The sequence below is a fragment of the Malurus melanocephalus genome, unplaced genomic scaffold, assembly GCF_030028575.1.
Source record: "Malurus melanocephalus ecotype Western Australia unplaced genomic scaffold, MMel_1.1 scaffold_73, whole genome shotgun sequence".
NCBI classification, from domain to species: domain Eukaryota; kingdom Metazoa; phylum Chordata; class Aves; order Passeriformes; family Maluridae; genus Malurus; species Malurus melanocephalus.
Genome location: NW_026623305.1, coordinates 138,725 through 151,276, shown reverse-complemented (window position 1 = coordinate 151,276; position 12,552 = coordinate 138,725). Strand labels below are relative to the sequence as shown.

Below are 12,552 nucleotides of genomic sequence, written 5' to 3'. Positions count from 1 at the left end.
AAGACATGGCAGCTTGTTATCCCCTCCAAAACACCATGAACTATGTTGAARTAGAGATTTAGCAAGTGTGTTTGAAAGCCTGGCTTAAAAACCTACAGGTTTCTTTTGGCTGGTCGGTTATCACTGCAAAAGGGCAGAAACACAGCCACAAGGACTTCAAAGGAGTTCACATCTGAGCCAGGGCTGAATTTGTCTTTCAGCGCAGAAACAAACTCGGATGTGGATTTTAAATATCCTCAGCCTTGCAAGTCAAGCCCCAAGTTCAAGTGCACAGTGCAGGGACTTTGACTGAGTGCCCAGTGCAGTTCATGTGCCCTCACACTCCTGTGTTTGAGCAGGACATGATGGCAATAACCATCAGGAACACTGCCATCCTGCCCCTTTGGCAGACCCTCACCTTTCCTCTTCCTGGGTTTCCTCTTGGCTCTGTCTGCTCTATTTTTCACCTGCTGGTTCTGCTTCCAGAAGTGCTGTGAGCTCCCCACACATTTGTCTTTTCTGTCAGGTTTTCCTGTGCCCGTGGTGAGTGCATCCCTCAAATCTCCCTGGTCCAGCTGCAAGTCCAGAAGCTGATGTGGTTTTATGTGTGAGCCTGTTCAGCCTCTCCTCACATAATCCATCCATACATGGCAAGAGATCAAGGTATTTTAAAAGCAAACCCAGTTTATTACAAAATAAAGAATTTTCTGAAAAAAACACTTGTGTGTATTTCAAGCATTTTTTTGTCTTTCTTCACTCAAAGGTTTTCTGTTCTTCATCAATTGACGTCATCCTGTTTTAAGAAATTTAGATTTTTCCCTTTTGAGATGAAAACTAACTTAACACATTATGCCCATTATTCTTACAAAAAATGATCACTTCTTTAAGTATCTTTACAGGGAGTAAATAACAGCATCAGCATTGAGAGACTGAAGTGAGGCTAGRGGCATAATTTATTTCTCAATAAATTTAGGCTACCCAGCTCCTCAAATCTACAGGTTTTCATTCTTTTTCCTGTGATCTGGTTGCCTAAGGCACTATTTACGTAGCAAGGTAATATAATGTAACATTTCTTCGCACACACATTGTCTTTGGTTCCAGTATTTTCAAAGGAGATCTCCCAGCCTGCTTGAAGCAACCTTCTAGAAGGCAAATTCATTAATCAGAAACCTGCTTTCCATAGATGTCCTTYCTGCTCCCAAGTAAAAGTGTTCCTGGTCATGAGAGTTGTTGATCCTCTCTGGATACTTGCATTTGTCAACCCAACTGCTAGTCCAGAACAGTTTGGGGTTTTTTAATTTTTTTTTTTTTGAAGATCGAGTGATCAGTCAAAGTGCCCAGAGGAGGGTCAGAGCATCTGCAGAGCTGCTGGCTGCTTTCCCAGCCCTGTGCTCCTGGTGGTTGTGTCTGACTCCTGCACAGATCCAGTGGCAGCAATCAGGAGCTCAGGCTGAGACCTTCCTCACCCCAGTGAGYTGATACATCCCCTGCAATAAACCCAGACCAGAATATTACCATAAGTAGGTCTRTTATATAAGGCAGCTAAGAAATTAGCAGGAAATAAAGCAAAACCTGGCTCCATTAAATCAGATTAGTTGCTCTTGCTAGAAAATGCTGGCAGCACAAAGATTGTGTTTGTGTTGTTTCACAAGAGGTTGGCTGATAGTAAATGACTGAAGCTRAGCAAGGAGTGCTTGATTTACATGTTCAAAACAATCTTGATGTTTGTGTGTTCCTCAACTCTGTGCAGAAGTGAGTCCCTGAAAATTAACTCTCAAAGGCTGGAAATGTACTTTCCCAGGGCTCATGGATATTTGAATCCCTGTTGTTTGGCTGTGCTCATTATGGGATACATCCTTCTCTCTGATTAAGGTGTTTATGAGCTATGGATAGCTAGATAAGCACAGATGAATCAGGTTGATTTATGCATTACCAGCCCTCAGTAATTCTTGAAGACTGATGCAGTCTCTGTGTGGTTTGGGTTGCACGTCCAGTGCGGCTGCTTGGAGCTGTGTGGGCCCTCCTTTGTCTGTACCCTCCTTCTCCTTCCCCTCTGGGACCTGAAGCCTGAACCTGGCTTCTGAATTTCTGCAATCTTTCAAGTTTGCTTTTATTTGTTATATTTGACATGTCTCATGAAGTGACTTCTTTCTGAATATTGGGGCTTCTTTGTTCTAAGTTCTTCAGCAGAATTTTAGTTAGTCCCCTTTTCTCTCATTTAACTCATACTAAAATAAAATTAAGTTTTGGAGCAGAAAATTAAATGCAATAAATCAATCTGATAACTAATAGCTACCAGAAGCTAAATTTGATTCTGTGAGCAGCCCAGGGGTTTTGCTGTTTGGGCAGCCAAGTTTTCAGGCAACTCTCTGGATAAGATGCAGAAGGGTTTCATCATTGCATGGCTCTGGCTGGCAAAACATGCCATAAGAGCAGAACACTGTTGCTTAGCGACTCATGGAAGATGATTAACCCTTCCCAGAACTCCCAATATTCCTTTGGAAGCCCTCCTGAGCCATCATTGTGGACAGTAATTGAATATGAAGAAACTGTTCTAATATCTTTAGCTACTAGATGTATTGATTTATTAATCATTAATGTTTAATGAAGGACTGTCCTAATCTTACCATTAGTTACTGAAGGAGATCTCTAAATCAAAAGTAATTCATCCACAGTATGACGTGTAATTATTGCAAAGAAAGGCTCATGTAATTACAGCAAAGGTAGAGTAAGAAGTGATTAAAACTATTTTGGGACTGATGGTGGTTAATGCCCCTGCTGCTATTTCTTCATAGGAACTCAGGTATTTCTGAAATTTCCACTGAATTTGAAGACTGAGCCCATGTGCTGGCATTGCTCTTGCAATGAGTACCTTGAAGTAGAGTTTGGGAGCAACAGCAGTTAGGGAAGTTCCTCCTCTCTCATCTCTTTCCAGTTCAACAGAGGCATTATAAAGACTATATCAGTCTAGAAACAGTCATTTTAATTAGAAAAATAATTAATCTTTGATGTTGATGGGCTGAAAACATTCTGTTCTCTTGTTTGAAAGGTGCCTGAAATTCAGCGTGAGCTGATCAACAGGAATGTGTGGGTGTGGTGGGCAGGTTCGSTTTKACCTGGTGTCACCTTTTRTCCAGTTTTTCCACACARYGTCACTGATGTGTTGCAGCATTTGKGTTGATTTTGCAAACGTGATCGTTTTGGATGGTGCTCACCTCATCCAGCTTGAGCTCTGTTAGTGTGAGATGTGGGGTCAGTTGAGCTAGAGCAAGGTGAGCAGTGGCAGAGCAACATGGTGTTCCACTGCAGMAGTGGAAAAACACCCCCATGGGAACAGAGATTAAAGCATGGACAGAGGATTTTAAATTGCAGTGGTCACTCCCTGTGATTACATTTGGTAATAAAGGCAAGAATTCCCCTGGAGCAAAAACACTCTTGGTTTCACCTCTCTTCCTCAAGGAGCTGCAGCAGCAGCAATAAGTTTGTGTAACTCCTGACCCTCAGTTGTGGTAGCTTGAGAGAAGGTGGGGGCTGAGAGCASCTGCACCCACAGCACCTGCACCCCATCTCTGCTTCATCGGCAGGAAAACCACCTGAGCTGGAAACAGTTTGTATTGGTGGTGTTGGGATTRTGTTTTTCATGTTTGCAGAGGGGTAACTCTGTTACCTCAGCAGAGACTTGAGAGGTTTTAGAACCAATGCAGGTGACAATGGATAACCTTTGCCATGACACAGCCAAGCCCAGGCCCCGTGTTTGTTGGTTTGCCCTTATTCTCTGTACCAGGCAGGTACAGACCCTGCTGGTGATCTTGTTCCAGATGTCTTCTCCTGCTGCATTTCAGACTTTGGGCTCCAGAGAGCAGCCCGTGTGACAAACAAGCTCACTGTGTGCCACGTGGGGCTTTGCACTGCTGCTTTTTGAGTGAGTCCATGCCATGGAGAGATCTCCAGGGAGATTAATGCTGTAACAGAGGCACAAAACAATGCAGATATTTCTGAATTGTTAGGCAGATTATTTACAGTTGTTTTGAACACGCTTTCTTGACTTGCCAACAGCAAAAAGAATCTTGTGTGACTGATACCTGAGCCGTTCTCTTTCGCTGTTGTTRGTAAGGAGATGGAGCTCCCAAACGGGGCTGTTTTGGCGTTTCACTGAAATGGATGGGTTTGACTTGTCTGAAATAGYATTTCTTTGGCGCCTGTCAGAGGCAGCAGCCATTAGTCTTGTGCGGTGCTGGCTGGCGTGTCACGCAGTGGGGACAGYGTGTGTTATTACCCTGCTCTGTCCCTCTCCTGGCAGCGTTAATCATTCCAGCTGGGGAGGAGAGTTGGTTCTGAGCCCGTGATCCTGGGCAGAGAACAGCCTGGAAACCTTAATGTTATGAACAGAGGAGTCCAGCAGCCAGCCATGGGCTCCAGGGCAGGAACAAGCACAGCAGGGCTGCCCTGGGCTGGGGAGGGAAAGGGCTGGAGCTCCAAGAGAGGCAAAATCACTGTGTGTGCCTGTCCCCAGGCTGAGCCCTGGCACTGCTCAGAGATTCTGGGCACAGCAGCAGGCAGAGTGCCCCACCATGGCTCTGCCCTGGCTGCTCCTCCGTGTCCCTGTGCTCCCATCTCTGTGGCTGGGGGGTCACAGAGCTGGGACTCTGCAAGTTCATAACACACTTCTGGAGGAACAGAGTGAGCCGGGATTTGTGTGGGCAGTAGGGCAAAGCAATATGTGTGGATGGATCTGGGTGCCACTGGGGAAATTCTTGGCGTTTCTCATACCTGCTGTGATTCAGATTTGGTGTGGTTTTTGGGCACTGTGGGCTKTGTCTCTGTGGAAAGGCCGTGATGTACTTTGGCACTGCAATCCCAGTGCACACGGTGTGTCCTGGGGCTGTGTGGGTTTCAGGGTGAGTGGTGCAGGAGCTGAGATATTTCTGTGGGCTCAGGCAGCCTTGAATCATCTCTGGGCCCCCAGAGTGTGTGAGGTACCCGGGGCTTTTTGTACATGGCTGTTTGTACAGCCCTGTCCTGTCCCCTCCCTCCCTTTCCACGGACAGAGAACCATGGCAGAGAGAAATCCCAAACACCCTGGTGACGAGTGAGGGGGACAAATCCCAAACACCCTGGTGACAAGTGAGGGGGACAAATCCCAAACACCCTGGTGACGAGTGAGGGGGACATTCACACCCAGACCCTGCTGGCACTGTCCCTGCCTGCCTGTGCACCCTGGTGGGGTAAGCCCGGGTCAGCCCTGCTCCGCACCCCCTGAGCTTCAGGATGGATTTGCTGTCAGCAAATACACATGTACCTGCCCACAGGGATCCTGTGCTCCACTTCCCACAAATCCTTTAGTTCAGCGGGAAAATCCGGATGTGTGATTATTCATTAGTTCCAGGGATGCTTCAGCCATGTGAATTGTAAATAAGAAAACAGCACATGGAATTCTAGCCACTAGAAAGGGGGAATAAAAGGCAACTAACCTAGAAATTATTGATTTTCTTTTTCCAGCTGTTCGTGGTTAATGTTTAGCCACTCTTAGCTGTGCTTAAACACAGTTGTGAACACAAAATGTGAGACAGGCAATAAGGAGTGGCTGATTTCATTTTAACATCCTTTAATTAGTGCAGAAGATAGCCTGTCACCCTTATCTGAAGTGGAAGGGCTGCACAACAGAGCGTTCCCCACRATGAAATAATGTGTGATTCCAGGTGAGGCTCTTTCTTCCAGCGCTGTCAGCAGCGAGCCCTGGGGAGTTTGTTCYTTCCAGCTGGATGATAGCAAGTGACAGATTTCTTAATATTTGTTACGGTGTTGATGCCTTTCACTGCGTGGCACATCAGGAGGAAAAGATTCGCTGCTCTGAGTAGCTGAACCCGGCCTTTTGGTTATCACCACTGGATTTTAGTTTAATTTATCACCACTGGATTTAGCTTAAAATGTAAAGCCTGTGAGATGAGATTATTAAAAATTCCTTAGTTAAGCAGTAAACAACAGCTTATTTAAAATTGCATTAAATTGGGTATTTGAGGCAAACCCTMCCCTCAGGGACATTTTGCAGGTAGAAAGGCATTAATCACCTCCATCCCATCCCAAGGCCTTGGCTGGGGGAGTGTTGATGGACAACAACTCTGATTTGCCTGCAAGCATTAGAGAGCAACTGCTACTTGTCCTTGCGAGTGTTTCAAGGGTTTCTAGCCTGATAAACTTGGGTGGCATCACTGCAATGGCTGAAGGAAGTGTTTTGCAGCCATTWCTGGAACTGAAAGTTAGGTGAATTTTTACAGATGCTGAAGCCAGCTCTATTAAAATGGCTTTCCTCTCTGGCTCCAAGAAGTTCCTAGTAACAGAGGTMATAGTTGAATGTTTTGATTCTGCCTAAAATCTAATTTCCGTTGTATGAAGAGGGAAAAAGTGCTACAAAATCACAAAGTTTCAAGAAATTCCGTATATAACAAATGCTGTATTCTGAGAAGGAGGCTCTGTTTCAGATAAAAGATATAATTGTTATTGAGAAAGGTCAGAAAACACCCATGAAATATGTGACTGAAAGTGTATCTCTAGACAAATATTATCATCAAACCCAAGTTACAAACGTGCAGTTACAGATATTAATTTCTTGTGGTCTGGATCACCTAATTCTGTCTGAGAAGCATCACCTTTATTTTGGGGGTGCTTTTTCCCACTGACCCATGTGGAAAATCTGATATTGCTGGCCCTTTTGCAGCAGCATGTAACAGCCAAGTGTGTGTCTCCAGATGGCATGCAGGGTTTGATGCCCTGAGATCCCGGTCCCAGGTCGCAGCTTGGAGCACTGACAGTATCTTGTAATGAGGCAGTGTCATGTCAGATACAACTGGATGARTTATTTGTAGCAAACAACTGATTTAATTTCTCTCCCTCGGTCCCTGAATGATCTGCTGTGAGGTTTTGACTGCCAGAGATCTGCGTGTGTGAATTGACAATGACTGTTTCATGCAAATGGTTCCATGCTCTGGTTTGCCTATCAGCCATCCAGGGTCATTATTTCTCATTATTTGCTGTTTCGGCTGAGTGACAGTCCTTGCAGGTCACGGGGCACTGAGGCTCCCAGGATGAGCTTTCAGCAGGGCCATGTGGATGCTGTGAGGATAAACCCTCCTCAGAAGGGGTTGCTGTGCTTTCCCCGTGTTCCTGTGCTGTGTTTATCCCTGGTGAGGGATGGGAATGTTGCCTGGTGTGTGGGGCAGTCCCTCGCCTCTCTTGGTGTGGCATTCTCTCCTTTTGGCAGCATTTCCTTGGCTATAACCCCAGTGCAGGGGTGAACTGGCAGTGGCAGGGCTGACCTGCTGTGGGTTTGGCCACAGGAGCCCATTCAGCAGTGGGACCGGGCACTGTCCCCGCTCCTGCTCGCGCAGCCCCGGCTGTTTCTCCGCCCGGCGAGCAGGCGATGTTTGCTGTGCTCCTCATGCAGTTTTTCAGCGAGAGGTTGTACATGAGAGAGCTACATCATTTGTGACAGTTGTAGCTCTAAATAGGAAATTATTAATATTTCATGGTTATTTTTCTGTGAGGCATGATTCTTGGGAGAATGCATCAGTCTGACTTGCTGGAGAGAATGAGCCTGCCTTGCTCAGCTTCAAATGAAAATGTAGTCAGGCACTGCATGCTAATATTCCTGCTGTAGATGAAAGCTCTCTGCCTGGCTGACTAATGCTCCACTGCCGGTACGTCAGTGCAAAAGTGGGCACTGCAGTTTTGGAAACTTCTGTTTCCCTCATCAGTCTTGCAAGTTATCTGCCCATTCTGCCTTTGCCTTGTGCACCTTTAATCCAGGTTTTTAGTAGTACAAGACATCATGAATGCCAGCTGACTGCATCAACTGCAAACCTTTGCTTCTGATCTTTCCTTTTTTACTTACTTTTTTTTTTTCCTTTCTTGAGTCATAAGCAAACCACTACAAAATATTCCAGGGCTGCACCAGAGAACAGCAAACAATTGGTCAAGGAAACGTCTCTGTGATATAACTTTTCTGTGAAGGTAGCTGCTCAAAATGCCTATAGATCATATATATAGGCAAATATCTTACCAAACTTTTGTTCTAGTGACATTAATGGAATGGTCACAGAGTTACTGTTACTCAGCAGCGAGGCTGCCGAGGTTTTGACTGCCCTGAACTGCTGCAAAAAAAGCCTACAAGAAGATTATGGACATTTTGGTGAGAAAAGTGCAATGGAAGCTGCTCTTTTTCCTGCTTTGTCTGTTGTTCTGTAGGAGGAGTTACACCCTATTGTAATAGGATGCTGTTAAAAACTGCAAATCAGGATGAAAGGAACAGAGGCACAGATTCTTATCTACTTATAAAGGTTCTTTGACCTGAACTAAGACCAGAAGAAAATGCTGTMTGTTCCCCCAGACTGGTATAATGACCTTGCACAAACAGCTGTACTGGAATATCAACTRTTCACAGCAGATTCTGCTGGTCCCAGCCAGGGTTTCATTCTGTTAGACACAGTAGAGAATATTCAGAAATGTGTTGAAGGAGAGGCAAGACTGCAGAAGAACTCGTTAGAATGTGTCAGCTTTGAAGTGGTCTGTGAAATGTTAATTTARCCATCCTCCACTCTGTCCCCTGCAAGTGCTACACTTGCTCTTAATTACAGTCATGCCTACCTTCCCTGTGCAAAAGGATGTATTTACTGTCACCAAGCAAAACAAGGACTCCTGCTTCTTTCTAGGGAGCTGTTTTGTAGACGGATTTGTTTGTGTTACACAGCTGCTCCAGATTACTTTAAAGTATCTTTAAAGCAGAAAGAAATGTGTAGGAATAGCAACTACTTCGCAAGACCTCTACATTCACAGRACTTAAGTCTTGTGAAAATAAGGTTTGGAGAGGAATGATTTACAGCACCTGAAGTACTCAGAGACCTCATTAAGGCACAGAGTCATCTCAGAACTTTTGCCTGTGCTGTGTAAGGATTCAGGTACTTAGGAAACTACATAGCCTGAATTGTTTTGCTTTGCATCGCTTTTCTGCCTAAAAAAACCTGATCAAACTGCTCCTTGGGGGTATGTATAATTTCTGGTTATATACTATGGTATTGGTGATCCATCTTTTTTAAGCTAATGCAGCTGATATGTCAGGCAAGACTTGCTCAGCATTATTAAAATTCATGTTGCTTTATGAATTTAGGACTTGCTTCAGCACAATGCAAAGTATGAATTCAACAGCTACTCTGTAGTTCAGAGTAGTCYTCAGCTAACAGACAATGGGAAGATACCACATTTATCAGTTGACTGTAGCACCTTTGTAGATGTTGTTTTGATGACCAGCAGAGCAATCAAATTTTCCGGCTTGTTTTATAATCTGTCTGCCTGAAAAATATTGCTTGTTTGCTTGGGGATCTTTTTCTTGATCTCTTCTTCTAAAGTGTCATTTTTTGGGTAAAAGGACTGGTTTGTCTTGGTTATAATAATTACAAAAAGGTTTGTTTTGGTTTGGTTTTGTCTGAACGCCGCTGGCACAGAAAAGCCTCTGCAGTTGTGTTGGTTTCCAAGTGAATGTTGTCTGGGAGGTGCTGTTGATAGATGGTCTCTGAGCCCTGGCTGTCTGTGCAGCTGGGAGGAGTAACCACATAAACTTAGTGTTAAGAGTTTTGTCAATACTAATTAAAACTCATGGTTAAGGGCTCTCATTCAGCAAACGCTGACTGCTGCTCAAAGCACTTAGATATGTTTTTAAATGTGTGCATATTCCAGATATATTTGTTCTCATTACAGCTGAAGCATATATTTTGAATGCTGTGGGTTTACTGCTTTTTAAAAGCAAATAAATGGCTGGAATTCATACATGTGCTTGGTGGGTAAAAATCAGGAAACGTAGCTGGAGTTTTTATATGGATTTATCTTTGGGAGCAGGTTCTGTGTTTCTGCTTCCCTGCAGGTTAATTGTGCTGGGATTTGCTCTGTTATGCTTCTCCCTTCAACTAATTTTTCCTMAGATTTCTCTTACATTTTAAGCCTCGTTTCATCCATTTAATATTGCTGTTCATCAGCCTAATTACCCTTTGGTCCCACCTCCTTGGCACAGACCCTCAAAGAGAAGCTCAGTATTCCTTCCTCAGCTCCTGCAGCATCTGGTGTTTCCAGCTGGGAGCCCGTGTCCGTGGTTTCCAGAGGAGAGCTCATCCCCATGCTCTGCTGCCTCACCAACTGCAGCTGCATCCCTGGCAGCTGCCTGCTTTCCTCACTCACAGCTCCTGCTGTGCCTCCTCACATTGCAGTTCTTCTTCCCATTGCTTCCTGTCTCGTACAAAATACCTTCATTCTTCAAAAAATGTGATAAAATGGGATTGATGTCCTTCCCAGGAGCTCAGGGAGCTCTGCTCCTGCACAGGGCCAAGCCTGTACCTGCCAGGCACTGCCAGGTCCTTGCAGAGGAGAGSAAGAGGAGTGAGAAAAGAACCTTCRTGCATYGGGGTGAGAAGCAGCCAGCAGGGGCTTCACAAGGACAGGCTCTGCAGCTGTGGTCAGAGAGGCACCGAGCCACAGCACCATGTCATGGGGACACACGTGGGGACACACGGGCCACAACTGAGGAGAGCCCACCTCAGCAAACAGACTGGCCACTGCTCCCTGACCCAAAACAAGCAACCTGGAAAGGCCAGGTTTGGTTTTGTTTGTTTTTCATACAACAGCACTGTGAAATGCCTATGTGCAGTTGAGAACCTCATCAATATTACATCTGCAGCAGATGGTGAAAACCTCCCGGCACGGACAAGCATCATTCAGTTCTTCAGATGAGATCTCCAGTGCAGGCACAGCAGCTGGCCTTTTGGGCCATCTTTGAGGTACAGCAGTGGAAACCCACAGCCAGCCAGAGAGCTCCCTGTGACCCCACAGCCACGAAAGAGCACCTGTGAGCCATGCTGTGGGTGATGCTGACAGCAGCTCATGGGTGACCTGATTTTAAACAGCTGCAAGGAATTGCTTTTGCCTTGAATTTCAGACCATTAATTTTGGGAGAGCAGAACACTTCTATGAAATGCAGCATCATGCTGAATGCAGTAGGAGCAGATGACAGGATACCTGGCATTTTTTGGAAGATGGCCACTGAGTCCTTGGGGATGCAGGTTGCATCTGTGTGCAGCTCCTGGGCTGTGCCTTTTGGGGTTTGCAGCTCTGCTCTCCGGGGGGATGGACCTGGGGTGTTTTTTTGCAGCACAAGGGCAGAACTGCTTCATAATAAAGGCATCAGCTACACATTTGGTGAAAAATGTATCCTCCCAAGCAAAAGCCTCGGGGCTGGGGAGGGCACTCAGCCCATCTCAGGCATTTACCAGTAAGGTATGTAAGACACAAAGTGTTTGCCTTAGGGGAAAATCACAGCATTTTCACCTGATTATATGGATTTTAGTTGCCAGTCAAGGCTCTGRTAGCTGAGAGAGACCTGAGACTGTTATCCAAAACGGTTTGGACATCCAAACAAGTGTTCTTCCCAGCTTGCAGAAGTGTTAATAGTTGTCCTGTAGATTGGAACCTGTTTGGAGAAACAACATCAACACTTGCATTTTGACTTTTGCCAGAGATGGGACCAACCTGCCTATCAGTTTTTTCCTGCCCCAAGAGGCCTTTTCATGACTGGTTAAAAGCAAATGGCAGATGTTGACAGAGCTCCTGATCTCTGCAGTGGATGGATGCAGTGTTATACCCAGCTGCACTCAGCCTCTGGCTCCCATCCCATCCCACACCGGGCAGAACACGGTGGTTTTCCATGTTTCTCTGTCTCCTGCTGCTCAGATTCTGCCTCCTGCACATCTGAGTGATGGAACTGGACCCTCAGCACCCAGGGGTGGGGGTCAGTGGGTCAGTGGGCTGTGCTGGCTCTGCGCTCCCTCCCGAGCACAGCAGCAGCTGTGGGTAAATSATTAACCTGCATCTGCTCTGCTGTGTGCACCGAGGCTCTGGATTTGCCTTCATCCCACAGCCACTGAGCTGGGGAAGCTGCAAAGTATGGATTCAACTTGGTAAGAGCCAGCTCTCCCTGCGTCTGGATCCTGAAATTCAAAGCCAGCACAGCTGAACCCTAAAACAACAAGATTTCTGCTTTGATGCTGATGTGACAAATATTAATTGCCATAATCCCATGGGAGGATATAAATTTGTGCTCTCTTTTTGATGCAATCACTCATTCTTATGTTGACTAAATTTTTATTTTGTATACATTTTTWAAAAAGGGCGTGACRTGAAGTGGTTCTGCCTTGTCCACAYGAGCTAACAAATTAAATTGTTTKCTCTCTTCTTGTAGAAGTTGTCTCCAGGAGGAAATTCTATAACACTGTGTCTGTGCTGTGCCTTGCACTGAGTCTCTTTTGTCTATTTTTGTCACATTCTTGACCAGATACAAGCTTTTATTTTGACCCAGATCTGTACCAATTACTGTAGCAACAGGGCTGGAATTCATGCAAGCATGTACTGAGCAAAGGACAAACCTATGGYCACAAAAAGGGCTGTAATGGAACCAGTGAAACCAAGGACCCTGRCAAGGACAATGCACCAGAAAATGGAGATAATGTTTTATGGCATGGAGCAGAGCGTGGCTTTTTG

General features: G+C 45.4%; 1 protein-coding gene across 1 annotated transcript in view; it reads left to right on the top strand.

The window, feature by feature from the left end:
- Nucleotides 1-5,520: 5,520 nt before the first annotated feature.
- The window catches only part of SCG2 (secretogranin II), an 18,517-nt gene continuing 11,485 nt past the window's right edge, over nucleotides 5,521-12,552 (top strand). The window contains exon 1 of the mRNA XM_057366862.1: nucleotides 5,521-5,678. The gene's annotated coding sequence lies outside the window, so the exon portion shown is untranslated. The remainder of the gene's footprint in view (nucleotides 5,679-12,552) is intronic.